The 27111-nt window shown below is 35.8% G+C and overlaps 1 protein-coding gene and 1 long non-coding RNA gene across 6 annotated transcripts in view; one reads left to right on the forward strand and one right to left on the reverse strand.

The window, feature by feature from the left end:
- The window catches only part of LOC107974698 (uncharacterized), a 69211-nt gene extending 53740 nt beyond the window's left edge, over positions 1-15471 (forward strand). For both annotated transcript variants that reach the window (XR_001717631.4, XR_001717630.4), the window contains exon 6: positions 15384-15471. This is a non-coding gene — a long non-coding RNA (uncharacterized LOC107974698). The remainder of the gene's footprint in view (positions 1-15383) is intronic.
- Positions 1-27111, reverse strand: part of LOC129143984 (uncharacterized) — a 320066-nt gene that overhangs the window by 262832 nt on the left and 30123 nt on the right. The gene's annotated exons all lie outside the window — the stretch shown is intronic.

Consider the following 27111-nt stretch of genomic DNA (forward strand, 5'->3'; position numbering starts at 1 on the left):
TCCTTTTATTTCTGATTATATTCCATTTTATAAATACACTGAGTATTAATTATCCAATTTTCAGATGAGGGTCATTTGCACAGCTTCCATTTTTGATTATTATGAATAATGTGGCTATAAACATTCATGTACACATTTTTCTGTGGACATATGTTTTCATTTCTCTTGATATATAACTAGGTGTGGAACTTCTAGGTTATATAATAATTCCATGTTTAACTTTTTTGTTTGCTTGTGAGACAAGGTCTGGCTCTATCGCCCAGGCTGGAGTGCAATGATGTGATCTCGGCTCATTGCAACCTCCGCCTCCTTGGGCTCACACCATCCTCCCACCTCAGCCTCCTGAGTAGCTGAGACTACAGGTACACACTGCCACACCCAGCTATTTTTTGTAGAGACAAGGTTTCACCATGTTGCAAAGGCTGACTCAAACTCCTGGGCTCAAGCAATCCTCCAGCCTCCACTTTCCAAACTGCTGGGATTATAGACATGAGCCACTGCACCCAGTCTGTATAACTTTTTTAAGGACCTGCAAAGCTATTTTCAATAACAGCTGTATCATTTGACATTTCTACCAACAGCATAACAGGGTTCTAATGTTTTACATCATTATCAATGTAATTATTATCTGTCTTTTTTATTACAGCCATCCAGTTCACAGAAGGTGTGAAATGGTATCTCGCCGTGGTTTTGTTTTGCATTTTTTTTTTAATGATTAATGTTGGGTATTTTCTTAAGTGCTTTCTGCTCATTTTTATATTATTTTGGGAAATATTCAAATTTTCTGACCATTTTAAATGTGCCTACTTACATATTTACTATTGAATTGTAAGTGTAGTTTACATATTCTAGATAAAAGGTCCTTATCAAATATATAATTTAAAAATATTTTCTCTCTTTTTTTGGTTGTCCTTTAATTTTCTTGATACTGGGCTTTGAAGTTCAAATATTTGTTTAATGAAGTAGAATTAACTATTACTTGGTCATTTTATAATTTTGGCGTCATATTCAGGAATAATTTTTCTAACCCAAGGACACAAAGATTTAGTCACATTTTCTTCTAAGTTTCTAATAGTAGTTTCTCTTTCATTTAGGTCTCTGATCCATATTAAGTGAATTTTGCATATTATTTTTGGCACAATTTCATCTTTATTTTGCACATGGCTATCCGATAATCTCAGAAATATTTCTTATCAACTGACTTCCTAATTGAATTGAATTAACCCTTCTTTGAAAATCAATTGACCACACATTTAAGAGTTTATTTTTAGATTTTAAATTATATTTCATTGATATATGTGACTATCCTCAAGCCAGTACTATACTGTTTCAATTATTTTAGCTGTGTGAAAATTTTGAATTTGAGAAGTCCAAGTCCCCCAAATTTGTTCTTCTTTTTAAAAAGTGCCTTGACTATTCTTGATTCTTTCTATTTTTATATAAATTTTGGGATCACTTTGCCATTTTCTCCAAGCAAGACACCCAGTAATTTGATGAGGATTGTATAAAATCTGTAGATCAACTTGTGGAATATTTGATGTGGATTTGGGTTGAAGGACATATCCCAAGCTCCAGTAAGTGTTAGCAATAATTCTTGGAAAGAAATAGAAATACTTTTGGAAATGTTATGTGAATAAAATAAGCAATTAAATTACCACTACTCTTGTAAAGGTATGACATAATATCAGTTCCCAAATAGCACATATACAGTGGGTATTTTTTAGTTCTTAAACAGTAAGAGTAAAGCAGGCATTTTCTGCAGAGGAAGGACTGTTTTTTTTCACTTAGGGAAGAATCCTGTTTCCATCTACCTACTGCCATTTGGATGACACTGAATTTTATATCTATAAATAAGAAAAGTCAGAAAATTCTTTGACTGCTTTCACTGTGATCTATATGTTACTAAGAAAAGTCTGGCTTCCTGGATGCTTTTTTAAGAAATACAAGTTTTCCAACAATATGTTTTTAAGCTCATTTTATGTATTTTATGGTGTCACTCTAATGTAACCTTTGGAAATACTTCTGCAGTTTTACACAATACACAGCTACATAGTGTTTAGTGCTATCAAACTCAGTATTTTTTATTATTATATATTTTTCTTTCTGAAATACAGCCTTGGCTTTTGGACATTCTTTACTCTCCACCTTTAGAAGGTGGGAAGGCTTTTAAGACTCATTGTTCAGCATTTCCTCCTCAAGCATCAAATTGACAATGATCTCCTGCTGAGAAAATTTTTAGCATGGGATTGAAATCAATGTTTTTCACAACACATATTAAAGTTAATGAGTCATTATAGTTTTAAACATTATCTTTTTGATACCTATTATTATAATTGTCATTCTGATAGGTATTGAGCCAGTTATAGTAAACTGAATTTCTCATATTACATAATAAACATATTAAAAACAGTAATATCCTTCATTTTGTTGTTATTCTGTTGATCAATTATTATTCATGTACACGAACACACACACAGTTTTCTTTCCATAACTACTAACCAGAGTCCATGGTACAGGAGATTTAGACTTTCTTTTTTCCACAGAGAGATTTCTGATAAGAAAGCTATAATACGATAAGCATTTTTTTCTTGCTCCTGTCCTTGGAAAAATGAGAGTCTTTATTCTACATAGAATGGTAATGATGTACTAGGTTAAAGGGTACTACTTGTGTGTTTTCTATTTAACAGAATAGCTAAAATAGATTCACTATGTCAATAGCTGCCCACGGAAAGCCAGGAATGTATTGATTTCACCATTAAGGAGTCCATGACAGCAAATGGAATCTTAACTTCATTAAGCTTAAGTAAGCACATTGCCATTACCTCAGAACCATCTGTCTTTTTTTCCATTGGCTGACCAAGAATATCAAATGAGATGTAGTAGAAATCACTTTTAGTACAGTATAAGAGAAAAGCTTTTGGAGTCTAAGTACTCAGGTAGAAATTTAGTTTCCTATAGATTAGCTTTGGAACTTAGGTATATTATTTAGTGTATCTGGGCTTTAGCTTCCACTTCTGTAAAATGATAATAATCATGCGTCTGCTTCCTATGGTTGTAGTTTAGAAGTAATGAGACATTACATGGAATATCATCTGGTATCAAAAAACTATTAACACAAAAGTTACCATTATTCATATTATTATTTACAATGGCTTCTTATGTAAGTTTTGGATATGTTTGCAAAGGAAAGGTTGGACTTTTTAATTTAGAGTATTATTTACAGTACTTCATTAAACTTCCAATAGAGGACGTTTATTGTAGGTAAGGATACAAGTATGGCCATTTTCATGGGAGAGGAGGCCTGTGAGTGTCATAGTGCCATGATTCTATGGCAAAATACACAGATATGGTAACAAATTAAAAGACAGCAAAGAGAAATAATAATTGATGTAAGGCATGTTGAAGCTAAAATTTTGACTGATAACAATTTTAGCCAATTTACCTTAATTAGCAGTTGGAAATGGGTAAGATTTACTTGAAAAGTAAATTAATTTTTAGATAGGCTACAGTTCATTGAGTTCATACTATTCAAAAAAAAAAAAAAACCCATGAGAGATAACCTGAATGAAGATTTTAGATAAGCTATTTTTTCTCTAAAAGCAAAGGAAGATAGGAAGGGTTTGGATCTATCGGACAGTGAACAGAGAATAAAATTTGCACCTAATCCATGAAAAATGAATTATTATTAGACACTACACAGGCCTATTTGAAATAAATGAATAAACAACAAAAATAGAAAGTATGAGAGACTTATCAATAGCCTATAAATATACAAAATAAAGCAGAAAATAATATTTACACCACCGTTGAAATTGAATGAATTACTTGACACTGAAATAATACAAATTCAAAAATTAAGGGAAAGATTTTCCTGATATTTAAATATTTCTACCTAGTTCTCTAAAGGTACAGCTATGAGAGGTAAATGGCAACCTAAGTGCAAATATTTGCTGAGAGTGATTACACAGTTGAGATGAACGTAGAAATAATGAAACAAACGCTTTCCAAACAACGGGAAGGATTTGTTTTCTCAGCCTCTCTCCAAACAAAGGGAAGAATTTGTTTTCTCAACCACCTCTCTCCAAGAATAAGAGATAGCAGAAACAACAAATATAAAGGTTAGAAGGAGAAAAGAAAAGAGGAGGAAAACTCTTATCATCTTACCAGGTATAAAGTAAATAGAAAGGAAAAAAAAGTCATAAGGACAACTGAGGAGAATCCCTGATGAGAAAGATCCTATTTGGCCCAGCGCGGTGGCTCACGCCTGTAATCCCAGCACCGTGGGAGGCCGAGGCGGGCTGATTGCTTTAGGTAACGAGGTCAATACCAGCCTGGCCAACATGGTGAAACCCCATCTCTACTAAAAATAGAAAAAGATTAGCTGGGTATGTTGTAGTCCTAGCTACTCAGGATGCTGAGGCAGGAGAATCGCTTGAACCCAGGAGGCGGAGGTTGCAGTGAGCCGAGATTGCACCACTGTACTCCAGCCTGGGCCAGGAGAGCAACTCAAAAAGGTCCTAAAGAGTTACCTTGTATAGAGGATACCCTGATCCTGAGAAGTGGGAACTGTTTTACAGGGCAGTGTCTACATTTATTCAGCACTACAGTGAGAGCTACAATGTTTATAAAGCCCTCCATGAGCTTGACACAAAGCTCCTTATTAGAGGAGGGTGTTTACATTTCAATTACATATTGACAAAAGTGATTTCACATGGCACCAGTGTCTATGGTTCATTCTGAAAGCTGATGAAACTGATTTCTGAAATTTCAGAATAAGATCTTTACAGGGCCTTCTGGGATCTCAGTGCCTCAGTGGCAGTAAAGCCAATCTTGTCATTAAACTTTGACTAGGAACAAAACATTATTTTTCCCTGTTATGAAAACTTTGATTAGTAATAATTATTCTCGGACTTAAAGAGAGGTTTACTTGGATGTGGAATGTCATAAAAGTGAAATTTGTAGCAAGGCACACCAGAGGAATTGAAGAAAAGAATAGGCACTGAGGACTTAAGCAGGAAGTATAAACTGGGTATTTTCAAACATACTTTTCAAATTCTCACTAAAATATATGGGGATATATGTTGCATCTACTAGACTATGGAAGGACAATGCTGCCCTGCAATAGCTAGAACCAGTCAGTTAAATCACACACACACACAAAAAAAAATTCTAAGGACAACAAAGAGGTGTGAAACAGTAAAAATGTGATAAAATAAAATTGCACAGAGTGTATGTATGTTCATGGTGAATTGAGGATTACTGGCTGCTTTGTTTGCAATGTGTAATTGCCAGTTCTAAGGATCATTTTCAGATCAGGCTGTGGGACTCTGATGTGAAAAAGAGGAAAATGTGGGCATTTTTAGAATATGAGATATTTGCTAAATACACTGGAGGTGCTGGGAACTGTGACACAAGGTTTTAAATGGTGATGTGAAAACATCTGCAGCCTCAAAGTTAATGGTACATAAAGTCCTAGTGGAGAGAGTGAGTCTGCATTAAAGACGTGATAGTCCTCAAGAAATGTGCAATCTTTGAAGCTCTTTGGTTTGAGAACCCTATACATAAACCTCAAAATCTTTTCAATACAGAACTAACGCTCCTGCAGTCTGTCCTGTGTGAAGAGTCACAGGTCTAGCAGGAGCTAATCCGAAGTCTGGGGGGACTATTGCAAGGTAGACAAGATAGAATGAGTCATCATCTCTAGACAGACCAGGCTCATTTATTCTTTTTAATAGAGTAAAAGTGGAATTGTATCTTTTGGGAGTGTCATCTGGATCCTCTATGGTTCTCCTATACAAAATTTCCAGCATACACTGTGTGCAAAGAGGTAGAAAAGTATGAATGGTAATGAAGGAAAATGCAAATATAGAATCAGATGTATAGATGATGATTCAGATATTGAAGTTTACATAAAGTACCTTAAAGTAACCTTGACAAAATGAAGAAAAGTATAAATAAAATGGAAATTTTCAATAGTTTTAACAGAGATTTCTAATCTATTCAGACTCATGATTATGTGATAACTGAATATAAACTATCTGGACTTGTGTTTACAGTACACTGGACAAAAGAGAAAGAGAATTACTAAACTCAGTGACAGAATCATGGAACATATCTGAACTGGAAAAAAAAAAAAGAAAACAAAACCCACCAGATGCATTTAAGGGCCACATCAATAGGACCAACATGTATAATTAGAATCAGAGAGCAAGGAGGAAACCCTCCAAAGTTCTAATAATGTAAAATATGTAAATCCTTCTCACAACAGGTAAGGAGAAATAAATAGTAGAAACAGAATTTAACAAAATGTTGAACAAAAATTTTCCTAGTAATGAAAGACATCAAATCACAGAATCAAGGTCTCAACTAACCCTACAAAGAAAACCAAACACATAATCAGGCACATATAAACATACTTCCCAAAGCACTTGTCAAACTATTTTAATTCCAAAGGCACAGAGAACATTTTTTAAAAGCTGTTAGGGATGAACATTAAATGCAAAGGTGAATTAATAAGATAGCTGACTTTTCAACAGGAACCATAGAAATAAAAGAGTAAACTTGTGAAAGAAAAAAAATCTAGCTTAGATTATTTAGATTTCTAGAGATAGAAAAAATAAGAGAATAAAAAAGGAACTTCAATAAAGAAAGACATTTTGAATGCATACAAACTAAGAAAATCATCAAAAGCCCTGAAAGAAGTGCTTCTTTCAGAAGTAAGGAAGTAAAAAGTTCTTCAGAATAAACAAAATTATTCAAGAGAGAAACATAGAAACCTCCCATTCTCCAATAAACTCCAAAGGTTCTAAAGTCTCTGAGGAAAAGAATATCATTTTACAAAGTCAAAGGTGGAGTTTTTTTTTATTTAATCCCATTAAATGAAATTCACTTTACCTTTATAAAACACGTGGGTCTGAGATTATAGAATATGGTATAAATTTTTGAAACAAAAGTCTTTTAAATATTTATTCCAAAATGTCTGTTACATACACTGATATGCAGGTGCACGATGATACCAAATTGTGAGTTTACAGTATACACAGCAGGCACATGCACATATATGATGTGCTGCACAGTTGCATTGCATGTTATTAACACTTTTCCACTTAAACCTGGGAGTAGAATTAGGAAGTTAGGTAATTTTCTTTATGCCTGTTTTCAATTTTAAAAGGAAATAAGAATGAATTGTTTGATTTTATATAAATTAAATGTTGAAGAATAATTAGAAAATAAACTTAAAAGTATTTGTGAAGAGACAGACAAACACAGATATGTAAAATATCATGAATTATAGAACCATTATTAGACAGTCAGATAAACATATCTAATTGTAAATCCAATTAATTTGGATTATGAAATGCAATAGGAAGCCAACCTGTGCTACATCAATAGAAATAGAATGTTCAAAAATCTGCAAAATTTTCAGATTTTTAAAGCCATTATTTACTGCATAAATATGAGTAGAAGGCCATCAATCTATCTATGTGAATGATCCAGAAAAACAGGAAAAAGAAAATGCAACCTTTAGGAGCATAGACTGGTAAGGTAGAAACAAATTTGAAAAATGTATTATGAATTGTAGGGAGCTCAATTGAGCTGGCAAAAGAGATGTGTTGTCAGGTGTCTGAGTAGCCAATTAAAGCTGCAAGCCAAAAATGAAAGTGTGAAGCCTCTAATCATTTCCTTGATGATATAAGCAAGAAGCTACAACCAGAGAATGCACTGATGCCCTATATTCCATTTTCCCATGTGGAAGGATGCACCGATTGAGAGTAAAGTAGATCAACACAGATGTGGGGGGAGGGGGCATCATTTCACTGTTGAGGGAGCCTGAACAAAAGTCTAACAGTTTTACGGTCCCCATAGACCTGAGGGAGAAAAACCAGAAAGAGTCAGAATTGGAAAAGTACAAAGTAGTAAGTCAGAGCAGAGCAAAGTATCTTCAAGCTTTTTCCCTCCTCCCTTAAGGTATCTGAACTTCTTCAGATACCTTTATCTGCCCAAGGCCTCAGATAAAGAATGAAGGCACCTAGGCTTGGAATGCAAACATGTTAGGAGCATCACCAGCCAGAGGAGCCTGAGTCCTTCACTGGCACTTCTTCCAAGGACCGACGCATAAGCTGTGCACTGACTCTGGTGTTGGGAGGGCAGCTTGAGGCCTGCAGGTTAAGCCTTTGTAATTACCCATGGTCAGGCCTGAAAAATCACACAAAGGTTTTTAATCAGCAGCCAAATATCTCACAAATAGTCTTATTAAGAAGTATGAGAAGCGTGGCAGCTCACTTCTGTAATCCCAGTACTTTGAGAGGCTGAGGCGGGAGGATCACCTGAGGTCAGGATTCAAGACCAGCCTGGCCAACATGGCGAAACATTATGTCTACTAAAATTACAAAAAAATTAGCAAAACCCAGTGGCATGTGCATGCAGTCCCAGCTGAGGCTGGAGAATTGCTTGAACCTGAGAGGAGGAGGTTGCAGTAAGCCGAGATCATGCCCTTGCCCTCCAGCCTGGATGATAGAGCAAGATTCTGTCTCCAAAAAAAAAAAAGCAGTACGAGAAGCTATTTAAATCTGGATGCATGTAAAAGAATGGCCAGAGGGAGAAAATGGGTTTTTGTAAGGTAATTATATGGTAACTGAAATAATATACAGTTAAGGTTAAAGAAGTTATACATAAAAGCACAAAAAGATAAAAAAATTAAAAGAAAATAAACTTATAGGACCAGCCCTGCTGATATAAAAGCCCAATGATAGAAATTCCAGAAAATAATCCACATATTTCTAGATTAAAAGAAGATATCAAGCGTACAACTGGTAGGATACAAATAATCCTACACTAATACAAGTCAATCATGACATTTCAGGTCAGTTAATATCAAAGTAAGATCCTAGAAATGTAAAGAAAATAACACAATGGGCTTAATCAAACATAAGGATCAGAATACACAAAAACATTTTTCCAAAAAACAATAACAATTAGTATATGGAAATATGTTTTAAAAACACAAAGGAAAGGAATATCTGCAGTAATTACACTTGGTGGGATAATTGATAAGACTCAAGACTCTAACAAGTTACATTCATAAGTTTTATCTCAGGCAAAAGATTTATATCATTAGGAGACACTATGATCTACTGGGAGTCTTAAAACACCCAAACACAGCTTCTAGTGTTCTGTCTCAGAGTTGCACAGAATCCAAATCACATCATCGAAATATGTGTGCGATAGCTAAGTCTCAGAAAAGCTTAGGCTACATGACTTCATATAATAAGTAAACTAGAAACTCAAACAAATCAGTGAGAAAAAAACAATCTCATTAAAGAGTGGGCAAACGACATCAACAGACATTTCTCAAAAGAAGATACACAATAGATGTTGGTGCGGATGTGATGAAAAGAGAACATTTATATGCTGTTGGTGGCGATGTAAATTAGTACAACCTCTAGAGAAAACAGAACGGAGATTTCTCAAAGAATTAAAGGTAGATCTACTATTTTCTTCAGTAATCCTACTACTGGGTAACAACTCAAAGGAAAAGAAGTGATTATATCCAAAAGACATCTGCACATGTGTGTGATCATCACAGCACAATTTACAATTGCAAAGATATGAAATCAACCTAAGTGCCCATTAATCAATGAATGGATAAATAAAATGCTATTATAAATATGTATAGAAATATTTGTACATATATACACACATATGTATTTGTATGTATACATATATATACACACACACCATGGAATATTACTGAGCCATAAAAGATATTAAAAATTTTCTTTTTTAGCAACTTGTCTGGAACTGGAGGCTATTTTCCTAAGTGAAGTAACTTAGGAACAAAAAATCAAATACAGCACATTCTAATTTATAAGTGGGAGCTAAGCTATGGGTACACAAAAGCCTACATAGGTGTACAATGGCCACAGAAGCCTCTGAAGAGGGGAAGGTGAGAGAGGGGTTAGGAATAAAATGTTACCTATTTGGTACAATGAACACTATTCAAGTAATGGGTAAACTAAAACCCCGGAATTCACCAGTGTACAATGTGCCTGTGTAACCAAAAATCGCTTGTACCCTTAAAGCTATTGAAATAATAATCAAACAAACAAACTCAGGCACACAAGTCAAACAATTTTGATTTTCAACAAATAATGTAGATGAGCTGGTAATGTATACCTCTGAGGGAGATTTGGGATATAAATAGTTATGCTGCCACATCCACTAGTGTATATTATTTCTATTTTGAGCAAAGCTCAGTACCACGAATCAAGTGGTAAACAGGCTACTACAAACAAGATGAAAGTTCACCTACTACTTAACACATCAAAAAATCTACACATTCACGTTTTGCAGCATTTATAGTTAAAGGTAAATTTGGAATTAAGATATTTATAGACATGCAAAGTCTCATTTTTTCTTTTTCAAAGAACTATTGAGAAGACAGACATACAAAAATGAAGGATATAAACAAAGAAAGAGTAAGACACTGGATTAAGAAAACAGGGACTCAACAACAAAAGACACAGATGGAAGAAATTCTCCAGATGACTCTGAAAGGGGTTCCTAAAATAAAAGCCAGGTATCTGGCGAAGAGAACCACTGTCTAAGTTGGAGCAGGTCTGGAGGCTTTAGAAAAGATTTGCTTAAAATTTAAGATAAAATAGTGAATGTTCTTATACACATTTGATACTGTGATACTGTAGTGGCTTGAATTGTATCCCTCAAAAAGATGTGTCCAAGACTTCACCCCAATACTTGTGAACATGACCTTATTTGAAAATTAGGCCGTTGCAGATTTAATTAACAATCTCGAGATAAGATTATCTTGCATTTAGAGAGGACCTTAAATCAAATATGTGGGCATCTTTATAAGAGAAATGGGAGGGATATTTGAGCCAAAGACACAGAAATGATGGAGGCAGAGATTGGAGTTATGCTGCCACAAGGCACAGTCACCAAGAATCAACAGAAGCTGAAAGATGGAAAAAAAAATAATTCTTTCCTAAAGGCTTCAGAAGAAGCATGGCCCTGTGGCAGCCGGATTTCAGACTCCTGACCTCTAGAAATTTGAGGGAATAAATTTCTATGATTTTAAACTATAAAGTTTATGGTAATTTGTTTTAGCAACCATAGGAAACAAGTACAGACATGTTCAGAAACTAAAGCAAACAAAATTATGACTAAGTCTGAAGAAATTGTGAATTCCTACCAAAACATAAAATGACATGATCAAATACCCTGTAACTGACATGTAAGTAAAATGTATATTATCAGAATAATATAAATCTGAATACTAATCTATAGTGTATCCAAAATCACAATCTAACTATATTTGTGATGTGGAAAAAGGAAACTAGGATTGAGTAAAATGAGGATGGATTGAAAGAGATCAAAATTCTCATTAATAGACAATGTTCCAAAATAAGAAATCAAGAAGTAGTTATATGAGTAATATTTAACCAGAAGAAGGCATATGTCAACAGAGTTAAGATTCTAAAATAATTATCTCTGTGGAGTTACAACTAGGAATGCAAGTGTAGAATCAGTTAATATTTCATAATATGTGTACTTATAACTTTGATAAAAATTAATACAGTAATTAAAAAATGAATGGGGAGTAAATAAGTGGAGAAAAATGATGTAGCCTCTATCTGAAAAATTCTAGCTGGGAAAGTTTAAGGTGTGTAATGATCTTATAGAAAACCTGAAAACACCAAAAAACAGCAACAATATAACAAGTTCGCTACAGATTCTCACATTACCAGATATTCTGTAGTTCTTTATTTCTGAAATTCCTTAATTGGAAGACAAAACAATAGTAATAGCCATAATAAAAGTTACATGGATATAGTTTCATGAAAATGTGTTATATTCAAAATAATTACATTAAGAAAGCCAATATGATTTGTTATTTAAATAACTTGCCATATTATTAGCAACTCCCTTAGGTAAAGATTACAATATTATTCTGTAAATAATTGTTTATTGTGAATAAAATTTAAAACATCATTATTATTAATCTTAGATATAAAGAGATGTTCAAATCATAATGTTGTGCAATTGCATTTCTCTACTGCTTTAACAAGTGTTATTAAGTATAAAACATATTTGACATTATTAGAAATTTTAGAATAAATGAAGTAGTCTTAATTTATTATTACATGATATATGTTCAAGTAAAACAGAAGTATACTAAATTCGAGCCTCAGTCTCCTTTGAATTCTTAAAGTTTAAGACTGTAATTAAATGGATATCCTAACAAATAGAACAATGATTCTAATTAAATAAAGTATAATGCAATCCCATAAATGTTTAAAGTTGGTATATCCTGACTACACATATTTTTTAAATTATACATATGTCCATTTTTCTATCGTCTGCTATCCATGTATATACATATTGGAACAAGTTTAATACAATTGCTAATATTGAGGCATATATGTTGTGATTTCTTACATATATACAAATAGATATGCAGACAAATACCAGTATTGGAGTAGAGTTGTTATTTAAATTTATTATATTTTCAGTCAATTCTCAAGATGCCACAGTCTATATAACTTTTTTTATTAATGGTAGATTTATTTTGTGTCTTTTAAAAAAATATTTTGTGGATACACAGTAGATGTATACCTGTGGCACATAAGAAGTTTTGATAGAGTTATACAATGTATAATAATCACATCATGGAGAACAGGGTATCCATCCCTGTAATAATGTAATTATTCTGCATTTATCCTTTGTGTAACAAGCAATCTATTTACTCTCTTTTAGTAATTCCAAAATGTAAAATTAAGTTGTTAAGTTATTATTAACTATAGTCACCCTGTGGTGCTATCAAATAGTAGGTTTTATTAATTCTTTTTAACCGTGTTTTGTAACCATTAATCCACCCTCATTCCCCCACTACACTTCCCAGCCTCTGATAACCATCCTTCTACTCTCTACATCCATGGGTTCAATTGTTTTGATTTTTAGATCCTACTGATAAGTGAGAACGTGCAATATTTGTCTTTCTGTTCCTGGTTTATTTCACCTAACCTAAAAATCTCCACTTCCATCGTTGTTGTTGAAAATGACAGGATCTCATTCTTTTTTTATGGCTGAATAGTACTCCATTGTGAATATGTGCCACATTTTCTTTATCCATGCATCTGTTGATGGACACTTCGGTGGCTTCCAAATCTTAGCTATTGTGAACAGTGCTGTAACAAACACAAAAAAGTAGGTATTTCTTCGACATACTGATTTCCTTTCTTTTGGGTATATACCCAGTACTGTAAGTGCTGGATGATATGGAAGCTCTATTTTCAGTTTTTGGAGGAACCTCCAAATTGTTCTCCATAATGGTTATACTAATTTACATTCCCACTAACAGTATACAAGACTTCTTTTTTCTCTACATCCTCACCAGCATTTGCTATTGCCTGTATTTTGTGTTTGTTTGTTTTTGGCTATAAGCCGTTTTAACTGGAATAGATATCTCCTTGTAGTTTTAATTTTCCTCTCTCTGATGATCAGTGATGTTGAGTACCTTTTCTTATGCCTGTTTGCCATTTGTATGTCGTCTTTATTTTGTGGCTTTAAAATACCAATTGAGAAAACTGTCCTTGTTTGCAAATTCTCAGAATATGACCAGTAATAAACATAAAGTTTAAAAAATAACAAATATTTTATTTTCATATTCCTCTTCAGTTTGGTTTCTGTTACTTACTCTAATATTCAAACTGTGTGATATTAGTTTCCTTCTTAGTAAAGTCATAATTCAGCAAAAATTATTTCTAAAGATTTTTAGTCATAACGTAATATGTATTCTTATTTATAAAGTAGCTGCTAACTATATTAGAGAGTTAAATTTTCTGAACACATGTAAATCAATAATAATAACATATAAACAATTAATTAAACAAAAAAAACAAGTAGAAATTTCAACAGTATTAACTAAAACATGTATCTAGTCTAGAATTGTTCCACTGATTTAAACTGTAAAAAGAAGGAGTATAGAAAAAAATGCGTTGGTGTTTGGATTTTTAGATTCAGATTATATGAGTTAAAATGCCTGGTTTTTCCTTTTCATTTCATTTGCATGTCGTCTTTGAGAAATTTACTTAACTTCTTCATGTTCCTTTTCTCAGCCTGTAAGACAGAATTGACCATCATATTGGATACCTCATGGGGTTGTAAGGATTAAATGAGTCACATTTGAATAGTAGTGTCAGGTATATTTTAAGCCTTCTATTAATGTTATAGTATTCCCATTATTCAGGACTCTTAGAGAACTCCTAGAATTAAGACTTGACTCATTATGTCCCCAGTTAATTATTGTTATTGTATTTTTAATTTGAGATTCTTCCTCCATTGAAAAAAATGTAGCACATTTCTTATTTTCTTTAAAATTAGAAGCTCAGCAGTGTATCTTAGAGTCCAAATTCTAAAGCTTACTTCTTTGCACCCTCTTGAACTCAGACCTATAGCACACCTCAGACCTCACATCTTTCCACTAGACTAGACCATCCTGTATGCTATTTCTGCTCACTATGTGTATTAGTTTGCTAGGGCTGCCATGACAAAGTACCACAGATTGCCTGGCTTGAACAAGAGAAACTTACTTTCTCATAGTTTTGGAGGTTAGAATTTGAGATCAAAGTGTCTACAGGGTTGGTTTCTTCTGAGACCTTTTTCCTTGGCTTGTAGATGGCTGTCTCCTCACTGTATCTTCACATGATCTTCCCTATATTTTTGTCTGTGCCCAACTTCTCCTTCTTATAAAGATGCCAGTAACATAATTGGGCCCACATTAATAACTTCATTTTAACTTACTCACTATTTAAAGACCTTATATTCAAATGCAGTAATATTTTGTGTTACTGGGGGTTAGATCTTCAGTATAAATTTGGGGAAAACACAATTAAGCCTGCAACAGAGCAATTATAGTCTACATCAGGTAGTGAGCTGTTTACTTTCTATATAAGTCATGGTTCTCCAGAGAGGCAGAACCAATGAGGAGGGGTAGAAAGAGAAAGAGAGAGATGTGAGAGGAAATTTATTAGATAAATTGGCTAATTGATTATAGAGGCTGAGAAGTTTCACAACAGGACATCTGCAAGCTGGAGACCTTTGAATGCTTGTAGCATAACTTAGTCCAAATCTCTAAGCCTCAAAGCCAAGGAAGCTGTTGGTGTAAACTCTCAGTTCAAGGCCAAAGACCTGAGAATCTGAGGGTCTGGTAGGAAGTCAGTGGTCCTGACTTCCAGTCCTGAAGTCCAAAGCCTGGAGAGCATGGAATTGTCCAAGGACTGGAGAGGAAGAATATATCTTAGTTCCAGCAGATAGATTAATGTATTTTTCCTTTTCTCTGTTTTTATTCTCTCTGGGCCTGCTAGGAGATTGGATGCTGCCTACCCACATTGAAGATGGACCTTTCCCAATTAATCCATCAGACTGGGAAATACAGAAAGGAGAATAAAAAGAAAAAGAAACGAAAATCCACCCAGTCTCCCACACTAATCTCTTCTGGAAACATTCTCACAGACACACCCAAACATAGTGCTTTACCAGGTTTTTAGGTACTCCTTCCAGTCAAATCGACACCTAAAATTAATCTTTACAAGCCCAACCCTTGTCAACTGGCATCCATACACATCTTCCTAAGCCATACTCTTCAAATAAAAACAATAATAAAGTATTAGTTTTGCTTAACATGAAGCTGTGTAAAACCAAAAACTCATTAGTCCTGTCTTCAGAAGAGGAGGTACTCTTTGAGTGATGTTTACTCTTCTCCTGATATCCCCTTTCTTAAATACAATGACATAAAATTAACAATACTTAAATACTTATATAAATGCAATTAATATTATGTTATGATAAAGCAATGAGAGAAGCAAAACCATAGATATTTGCTTAATATATGTACACATATGCACAGATGTATTCCTAACAAAACCAGGAGAAAATACTTAGAACAAATTACAGTCCTCATTTCTGTAACTGGTCATCTGATTGTAGCTGGTATTTATAACTATCTTCTTCTACTATTCATTCTGTATTCCCTTTGTCTCCAGCAAGCACCTTAGCCAGTCATGGTTCTTTACCTGGTGGGGTGACCCAAGGCTGCATTCCTGAAGAGTGAGCTATTCATAGTCTTGCCTGAATTGGATTATTACAGTTTCCCATTGACCTTAATCACAGAGCATAATTGTAAGATTCTCCCCGGGGCCTGAAAGCTTAAGGGGATGAGTAACTCCTGCCTTCTCAGGCCCGGTCTTCAAAGTGCAAAGCCACTTGCATCAGCAGCATGTGTCAGTAAGATAGCAAAAGCAGGAAGAGAGCCAGTCAGAAGACAGCTACCCTGGCTGGAAGACACGTACCCCTGAAGATCGAGAAAGGCCATCCGCGTACCACACAGCAGTTACGTCAGACTAGGACACTTCCTGTTTACAAGAGACTATAAAATCTTTGCCCCATCTTCACTTGGGGCTGACGCCATTTTAGACCTCAGCCCGCGTGCACCCAGGCACTCATTAAAACAGCGTGTTACTCCACACTGCCTTGTGTTGTCTGTTGGCACGCTCTCGGGGTTTGAACGGATAGAAGAACCTTACAATAATAGTACAAGACAAGCCCTAAGGGATCTTCTGTATTTCAGACATGCTATTTCTTACCTACATTGTGGAATAATAGTCCAATATTTCCTTTGTAGTCCAGGTAAATCACCCCAGCCACCACCATAATTCCTTTCTTAGCCTGTTGTCTCAGAGGAGCCCAAAGTGGCAAAGTGGCAGCCTTACATTCCAGTTAAATGGAATCATTGTTGTTTCTCCTGATGGAAGCATCCCTCTCTTTGGAAGTAAGACCCCTAGGCCAGCAGTATATAAAGCTGTGGGAACAGGGAATAAAAAATTTGCTAATACATCACTAGGGTCAATTGTGAGTGGTTTCATTTTTATTGCACCCCTTGATTCCTGGACCCCTGAATCCTGGTTATGGGAGAAAGAGTACTATGTATCGGGAGCCGATTTAGAGCACATGAAGCCTTCTAAAGAACTTTGTCCCAGCCCTGCAGTGCTAGCTATTGTCACCTAGCTGGCACTATAGCTGGGATTTCAAAAGCTGTTCTACCTTTTCATCAAACCAGCTGCTTCAGGACGATGGGGAACATGGTAAGATCAGTGAATTCTGTGAGCACGAGTTCATTGCTGCACTCCTTTGGCCAAGTAGTGAGTTCCTTGATCACGAGCAACACTGTGTAGAATATCCTGATGGTATTCACTGTGTAGAATATCACAAGGCATTTTGTGAGTTTACAAATGTTAATTTTGGCAGAAACATTGCATGCAGAGAAAGCAAATCCATATCCAGAGTTAGTATCTATTCCAGGAAGGAAAAAAATTGCCCTATTCCATGATGGAAGTGATTCTATGGGATAAATCCACCACCAGGTAGCTGGTTGATCACCCCGGGAAGATTGTGCCATACTGGGGGGTTCAGTGTTGGTTTCTGCTGCTGGCAGATTGGGAACTCAGTGGTGGTCATGGCCTGGTCAACCTTGGTGAGTGGAAGTCCATGTTGGTGAGCCCATTCATAACACTCATCCCTGCCACTGTGGCCACATTGTTCATGAGCTAATTTGGTGATGACAGAATTAGCTAGGGAAAGAGGCTGACTAGTATCCACAGAAGCACGGGATAGATCATCCTATCTACCTGATTATTAAAGTCTTTCTTTGCTGAGGTCAATCTTTAGTGAGCATTCACATGGGACATGAATATATTTACATCCTTTGCCCACTCAGAGAGATCTATCTGCATACTTCTTCCTCCAATTTTTTGTCACCAATTTTCAAATCATGCCTTTCCAAGTCCCTAAGCATCCAACCAAACCATTGGTCACAGCCCATCAGTAGATAATGTAATCATACACCTAGTCATTTCTCCTCCCAGGTGCACAACCAGGTGCCCCCCTACCAAGTTCTTCCCATTGAGAAGATTTTACCTTACTACTGTCCAGGGACATCTATGAAAGGGGCTGTAGCGCTATAGCTGTCCACTTTTGAGTGGTGCCTGCATATAGTTTAGAACCATCTCTAAACCAGGCCCCAGTCTTTTCTTCCTTTGTGAACTGATCAGAGGGTATGCTTCATACTGCCATAGGTGTAGGCTGAGAGAGAAGGCAGCATAGCAGGAGTAGAAACCATGGGCATTTGGGCCACTTCTTCATTTAAGTTACTCATACCTTTAGGATCTGCTTAGGCTGGATCACTTGTATACCCCTTCCATTTGATGATGGAGTGCTGATGTGCGCACCCAACTTTACAACTTAGTGGGTCAGGTAACATCCAGTTCATGATGGGAAGCACAAGAATCACAGTAAATTCGTGGCCCATGGTCAAGCCTTCAGCTTCTACTAAGATCTAGTAGCAGAATCAAATCTATTTCTTAAAAGGTGAGCAGTTACGTGCAGATAATGACAGGGCCTTTCTCCAAAATCTCAAAGGAAGGTCTCTACTGTGATTTACATATATGGACCTGCCAAAGGCTCCAAACAGCATCCAAGTACCATTACGGCAACTGGATCATAATGCCCAGGTTGCAGAGCAGCTTTCACAACAGCCTAAGACCTGTTGCAATTCTTCTCCTGGTCTAGGCCTCACTCAAAACTAGCAGCTTTTTGGTTCACTTGGTAGATGTGCCAGAGCAACACATCCAAATGAAGAGTCTGCTCCTTTCAAAATCCAAACAGGTCCCTAGGTGTTGTGCCTTTTTCTTGGTTGTAGGAGGGGTCAGATGCAACAACTTATCCTTCAGTTTAGAAAGAATATTTCAACATGCCCTACACCAATAGTGCCCTAGAAACTTCACTGAGGTAGAAGGACCCTGAATTTTAGTCAAGTTCATTTCCCATCCTCCAACATGCAAATATCTTACCAATAAGTTTAAAGTAGTTGCAACTTCATACTCATTAGTTCTAATCAGCATAATGTCATCAATGTAATGGACCAATATGATATCTTGTGGAATGAAAAGATACACAAGATCCCTGTGAACTAAATTGTTAGAGGGCTGAACAACTGATATACCACTGAGATAGGGCTTTAAAGATGTATTGCTGGTTTTTCCAGATGAAGGCAGACTGCTTCTGGTGAGCCTTTTAGACAGGATTGTTGAAAAAAGCACTTGATTACATTTATTGATTTGCGTATATTGAACCAGCCTTGCATCCCAGGGATGAAGCCCACTTGATCATGGTGGATAAGCTTTTTGATGTGCTGCTGGATTCATTTTGCCAGTATTTTATTGAGGATTTTCACATCAATGTTCATCAAGGATATTGGTTTAAAATTCTCTTTTTTGGTTGTGTCTCTGCCCGGCTTTGTTATCAGGATGATGCTGGCCTCATAAAATGAGTTAGGGAGGATTCCCTCTTTTTCTATTGATTGGAACAGTTTCAGAAGGAATGGTACCGGTTCCTCCTTGTACCTCTGGTAGATTTTGGCTGTGAATCCATCTGGTCCTGGACTCTTTTTGGTTGGTAAACTATTGATTATTGCCACAATTTCAGATCCTGTTATTGGTCTATTCAGAGATTCAACTTCTTCCTGGTTTAGTCTTGGAAGAGTGTATGTGTTGAGGAATTTATCCATTTCTGCTAGATTTTCTAGTTTATTTGCGTAGAGGTGTTTGTAGTATTCTCTGATGGTAGTTTGTATTTCTGTGGGATTGGTGGTGATATCCCCTTTATCATTTTTTATTGTGTCTATTGGATTCTTCTCTCTTTTTTTCTTTATTAGTCTTGCTAGCAGTCTATCAATTTTGTTGATCCTTTCAAAAAACAAGCTCCTGGATTCATTAATTTTTTGAAGGGTTTTTGTGTCTCTATCTCCTTCAGTTCTGCTCTGATCTTAGTTATTTCTGGCCTTCTGCTAGCTTTTGAATGTGTTTGCTCTTGCTTTTCTAGTTCTTTTATTTGTGATGTTAGGGTGTCAATTTTGGATCTTTCCTGCTTTCTCTTGTGGGCATTTAGTGCTATAAATTTCCCTCTACACACTGCTTTGAATGCATCCCAGAGATTCTGGTATGTTGTGTCTTTGTTCTCGTTGGTTTCAAAGAACATCTTTATTTCTGCCTTCATTTCGTTATGTACCCAGTAGTCATTCAGGAGCAGGTTGTTCAGTTTCCATGTAGTTGAGTGGTTTTGAGTGAGATTCTTAATCCTGAGTTCTAGTTTGATTGCACTGTGGTCTGAGAGATAGTTTGTTATAATTTCTGTTCTTTTACATTTGCTGAGGAGAGCTTTACTTCCAACTATGTGGTCAATTTTGGAATAGGTGTGGTGTGGTGCTGAAAAAAATGTATATTCTGTTGATTTGGGGTGGAGAGTTCTGTAGATGTCTATTAGGTCCGCTTGGTGCAGAGCTGAGTTCAATTCCTGGGTATCCTTGTTGACTTTCTGTCTCGTTGATCTGTCTAATGTTGACAGTGGGGTGTTAAAGTCTCCCATTATTAATGTGTGGGAGTCTAAGTCTCTTTGTAGGTCACTCAGGACTTGCTTTATGAATCTGGGTGCTCCTGTATTGGGTGCATATATATTTAGGATAGTTAGCTCTTGTTGTTGAATTGATCCCTTTATCATTATGTAATGGCCTTCTTTGTCTCTTTTGATCTTTGATGGTTTAGAGTCTGTTTTATCAGAGACTAGGATTGCAACCCCTGCCTTTTTTTGTTTTCCATTTGCTTGGTAGATCTTCCTCCATCCTTTTATTTTGAGCCTATGTGTGTCTCTGCATGTGAGATGGGTTTCCTGAATACAGCACACTGATGGGTCTTGACTCTTTATCCAATTTGCCAGTCTGTGTCTTTTAATTGGAGCATTTAGTCCATTTACATTTAAAGTTAATATTGTTATGTGTGAATCTGATCCTGTCATTATGATGTTAGCTGGTTATTTTGCTTGTTAGTTGATGCAGTTTCTTCCTAGTCTCGATGGTCTTCACATTTTGGCATGATTTTGCAGTGGCTGGTACTGGTTGTTCCTTTCCATGTTTAGCGCTTCCTTCAGGAGCTCTTTAAGGGCAGGCCTGGTGGTGACAAAATCTCTCAGCATTTGCTTGTCTGTAAAGTATTTTATTTCTCCTTCACTTATGAAGCTTAGTTTGGCTGGATATGAAATTCTGGGTTGAAAATTATTTTCTTCAAGAATGTTGAATATTGGCCCCCACTCTCTTCTGGCTTGTAGAGTTTCTGTCGAGAGATCCGCTGTTAGTCTGATGGGCTTCCCTTTGAGGGTAACCCGACCTTTCTCTCTGGCTGCCCTTAACATTTTTTCCTTCATTTCTACTTTGGTGAATCTGACAATTATGTGTCTTGGAGTTGCTCTTCTTGAGGAGTATCTTTGTGGCATTCTCTGTATTTCCTGAATCTGAACGTTGGCCTGCCCTGCTAGATTGGGGAAATTCTCCTGGATAATATCCTGCAGAGTGTTTTCCAACTTGATTCCATTCTCCCCATCACTTTCAGGTACACCAATCAGACGTAGATTTGGTCTTTTCACATAGTCCCATATTTCTTGGAGGCTTTGCTCATTTCTTTTTATTCTTTTTTCTCTAAACTTCCCTTCTCACTTCATTTCATTCATTTCTGAGGGCTCTGTTCTGTTCCATTGATCTATATCTCTGTTTTGGTACCAGTACCATGCTGTTTTGGTTACTGTAGCCTTGTAGTATAGTTTGAAGTCAGGTAGTGTGATGCCTCCAGCTTTGTTCTTTTGGCTTAGGATTGACTTGGCGATGCGGGCTCTTTTTTGGTAGTTTTTTCCAATTCTGTGAAGAAAGGCATTGGTAGCTTGATGGGGATGGCATTGAATCTGTAAATTACCTTGGGCAGTATGGCCATTTTCACAATATTGATTCTTCCTACCCATGAGCATGGAATGTTCTTCCATTTGTTTGTATCCTCTTTGATTTCCTTGAGCAGTGGTTTGTAGTTCTCCTTGAAGAGGTCCTTCACATCCCTTGTAAGTTGGATTCCTAGGTATTTTATTCTCTTTGAAGCAATTGTGAATGGGAGTTCACTTATGATTTGGCTCTCTGTTTGTCTGTTGTTGGTGTATAAGAATGCTTGTGATTTTTGTACATTGATTTTGTATCCTGAGACTTTGCTGAAGTTGCTTATCAGCTTAAGGACATTTTGGGCTGAGACAATGGGGTTTTCTAGTTATACAATCATGTTGTCTGCAAACAGGGACAATTTGACTACCTCTTTTCCTAATTGAATACCCTTTATTTCCTTCTCCTGCCTAATTGCCCTGGCCAGAACTTCCAACACTATGTTGAATAGGAGCAGTGAGAGAGGGCATCCCTGTCTTGTGCCAGTTTTCAAAGGGAATGCTTCCAGTTTTTGCCCATTCAGTATGATATTGGCTGTGGGTTTGTCATAGATAGCTCTTATTACTTTGAAATACATCCCATCAATACCTAATTTATTGAGAGTTTTTAGCATGAAGTGTTGTTGAATTTTGTCAAAGGCTTTTTCTGCATCTATTGAGATAATCATGTGGTTTTTGTCTTTGGCTCTGTTTATATGTTACTGGTACCAAAACAGAGATATAGATCAATGGAACAGAACAGAGCCCTCAGAAATAACGCCACATATCTACAACTATCTGATCTTTGACAAACCTGAGAAAAACAAGCAATGGGGAAAGGATTCCCTATTTAATAAATGGTGCTGGGAAAACTGGCTAGCCATATGTAGAAAGCTGAAACTGGATCCCTTCCTTACACCTTATACAAAAATCAATTCAAGATGGATTAAAGACTTAAACGTTAGACCTAAAACCATAAAAACTCTAGAAGAAAACCTAGGCATTACCATTCAGGACATAGGCATGGGCAAGGACTTCATGTCTAAAACACCAAAAGCAATGGCAACAAAAGACAAAATTGACAAATGGGATCTAATTAAACTAAAGAGCTTCTGCACAGCAAAAGAAACTACCATCAGAGTGAACAGGCAACCTACAAAATGGGAGAAAATTTTCGCAACCTACTCATCTGACAAAGGGCTAATATCCAGAATCTACAATGAACGCAAAGAGATTTACAAGAAAAAAACAAACAACCCCATCAAAAAGTGGGCGAAGGACATGAAGAGACACTTCTCAAAAGAAGACATTTATGCAGCCACAAAACACATGAAAAAATGCTCATCATCACTGGCCATCAGAGAAATGCAAATCAAAACCACAATGAGAAACCATGTCACACCAGTTAGAATGGCAATCATTCAATAGTCAGCAAACAACAGGTGCTGGAGAGGATGTGGAGAAATAGGAACACTTTTACACTGTTGGTGGGACTGTAAACTAGTTCAACCATTGTGGAAGTCAGGGTGGTGATTCCTCAGGGATCTAGAACTAGAAATACCATTTGACCCAGCCATCCCATTACTGGGTATATACCCAAAGGACTATAAATCATGCTGCTATAAAGACACATGCACATGTATGTTTATTGTGGCATTATTCACAATAGCAAAGACTTGGAACCAACCCAAATGCCCAAAAATGATATACTGGATTAAGAAAATGTGGCATATATACACCATGGAATACTATGCAGCCATAAAAAATGATGAGTTCATGTCCTTTGGAGGGACGTGGATGAAATTGGAAAGCATCATTCTCAGTAAACTATCGCAAGAACAAAAAACCAAACACCGCATATTCTCACTCATAGGTGGGAATTGAACAATGAGATCACATGGACACAGGAAGGGGAATATAACACTCTGGGGACTGTGGTGGGGTGGGGGGAGGGGGGAGGGATAGCATTGGGAGATATACCTAATGCTAGATGACGAGTTAGTGGGTTCAGCGCACCAGCATGGCACATGTATACATATGTAACTAACCTGCACAATGTGCACATGTACCCTAAAACTTAAAGTATAATAAAAAAGAAAAGAAAAGAAAAGAAAAAAGCACTTGAATGATCAATAGTTGCATACCAGGTACCAGGAGATGTGTTAATTTTCTCAAGCAATTAAATCACATCTGGTATAGCAGCTGCAATTGGAGTCACCACTTGGTTAAGCTTATGATAATCCACTGTCATTCTCCAGGATCCATCTGTCTTCTATTCATTAACCATCACATTTTTCAAGCACTATTTTAATTAATTTCTAGGCTACTCCTGCCTCGATTAATGGTTTATAACTGTAGGAAATCCACGCCTCATATCTCCATGATTTTGATTTGTTACATGATTTTATAAATTTACCCCAAAGATATAAAAGCCCTTACCATTTTTCTGTATTGGAGTCAAAGCTGTAATATAAAAATAAATCTATTTTGTTTGTTCACTGGCATCCCCAATATTTCAATGTCGGAAAAGACATTAGACATTTTCTGGTTTAACTTCTTCATGTTATAATTGTAGGTATTCAGGCCCAATTGAATTCTTAACCAAAAGTAACCTGTGGTCATCACAGCAATAGCCAGAGAACATTTATGTAGGGTGATGACAAAAAAAAATGAAATATGATAGATGGTTTATTTCACACTGGGAAAACTTGCTAAGAGAAATCATGACAATCTCCATTGTGGGTGGTAGGGAGGCATTCACTACTCTAAAGGTATAACTACTGCCAAAACAGGAAGCCCATCATTAGTCATAGTGTTAAAAAGCAAGGGAACATACTTTTGCTGATTGACATTTTTTTAAAAAATCACTTTCTTAGTTATGGTACCTGCACATGAAATGGAGAGGAGTTCAAATTTAGAAGACTCTGATCTTATATGAAGCTACTGAAGAGCTGTCTATCTTTCCCTATGGAGAATAAGAGATAGATCTAACTTTATTTTCAAAAGGAAGCAAAAGTCCTACTGGGAAAAATGTGACTATTTCCATAAAAATGGAACTCTACTTTGGTATTATATTTAAGTATTTATATAATGCTCAGTTCAGTTATATAATTACATACAAATAAAACAACTTTCAATTAAGAATATTAAACACAAGTGGAATAAACTTTTTTTAGAAAAAAGCAAGTTAATCAGTAGAAATATAAAAACTAAAAAATTGTTCACTATTCTATGACTATGTATCATTATACTTTCCCCAGTAACTGGAAAACCTCAGTCAATTGACTTACCTATTGATTGAACATAAGCAATAAAAATTTCTGCTGCATACATGCTTATAAACTTTGAATTTATTTGTGTGTGTGTGTGTTATGTCTGTTTATTTGTGGATATGTGAATAATTTATTATGTAAATATAACATAATTTTGTGATTAAAAATAAAATTAGTGATATTTAGTATTTCTTATTGATGAATTTTCAATTAGAAAATCAATAAAAATACTTGTGTCAAAGAAATATTTGTATACTGTTTCACACTTACTAGATTGGAGATACGAATTTTAACTAAAGTCATAGAAAATTCCTTAACTCAATTTGCTATTTATTTATATTTTTAATAAAAATTATTTTTTTCTAAAATAGTCAAGTTGGTAGTAAACATGTATTTATTATGTTTTACTATTTTTACTTTTAAAGAACTAAGCTACCAGTTTTTACACAATAAGAAAATGAAAGCATTATCAATTTCACCTAAGTTATCTGCCACAAAAGTTGCTAAACTCATGGCTTAAACTCCTAACATATCATTCACTTTTATGTAAATGAGTTGCAGAGTAGTAGGCTTTTCACATATCACATTTGAAAATATTTTCAGTACTAAAATTGTATCCTGTCTTTATTAGTTGTTGAATTTAAATTGGGCTTCTATCAACTTATTTTCTATTCTCCACATTAGTGCAGCAGGATTCAGACCGCTTAATATATAACAGTATTAGTGAAGACCTGTGTAGCTCCATCATAACTGACTTGTGGCTGTTATAATGGAGCTCCAATTTTAACAGAACTCATACTAGAGTTCTATACTGCTAGACATATATCTGCAGTTAAAACCTTGCACATTATAGATCATTATTATATAACAGTCTCCTTGAAATAATTTTCAAATAAGAGCAGAATCATATTAAGTGTTCTGAAAATAGTCAATTTACATAAAAAAGCATTATCATACAAATATAAAAAAGGAATGGTGTAAGAGAAAAGTGTCTTTATTAATAGAAAATTGAACGAGGAAATTTTACATGCAAGATTTGGAAAACATCCCAGAGTCAACTCATATGTAAAGAACACTGAACCATTTTAAAGCAGGAAGGTTTATCTCGTAACCTTCAATAACTAAGGATTCTATTGTGAGTCCTTCTAATGACTCACTGGAAAAGGTTATAGAAGGTGAATGTAGGCCGGGCGCGGTGGCTCACGCCTGTAATCCCAGTACTTTGGGAGGCCGAGGCGGGCAGATCACGAGTTCAGGAGATCGAGACCATCCTGGCTAACACGGTGAAACCCCGTCTGTACTAAAAATACAAAAAAATTAGCTGGGTGTGGTGGCGGGCACCTGTAGTCCCAGCTACTCGGGAGGCTGAGGCAGGAGAATGGCTGAACCCTGGAAGCAGAGCTTGCAGTGAACCGAGATCCTGCCACTGCACTCCAGCCTGGGTGACAGAGAGAGACTCCATCTCAAAAAAAAAAAAAAAAAAAAGGTGAATGTAGAGGTTACATAAAGAAGTGTCCTGTATTATCTATTTTAAACAGGAAGAAAAAAAAAAAAAAAAGAAGACAAGTTTATGCCGTTAGTTAAAAGGCCCAACAAAAATAGATATTTTCTAAAATCAAGTGTGCCCATATTTGTACTGTAGTCATCTTTTGAATAATTGGGGTTTTTGGCCTTCGTCTGCTAGCATATTTGTGATAGGAATAGCCGATAAATCTCACCTTACTTTGAAAAAGTATGCTTTTCCCAAATTCCTTTATCAATCTTGTGTATATACATGTGTGTTTATACAAATGTATGTATATCTATGCACAGATATATCCAGATTTACACTTTTTCTATAGGAAGACAATTTAGTTTAAAATAGGAAAATGTCACTAATTTTCTTTTGGTCTAGAAGTTCTGTACAAAAAATAAGTAATTACCACGTGAATTCCTACTATGTGGATTTCTTACTGTTCTTCAAAGTATTCAGGGAGTGTTT

Source organism: Pan troglodytes, chromosome 4 (assembly GCF_028858775.2).
Source record: "Pan troglodytes isolate AG18354 chromosome 4, NHGRI_mPanTro3-v2.0_pri, whole genome shotgun sequence".
NCBI classification, from domain to species: Eukaryota; Metazoa; Chordata; class Mammalia; order Primates; family Hominidae; genus Pan; species Pan troglodytes.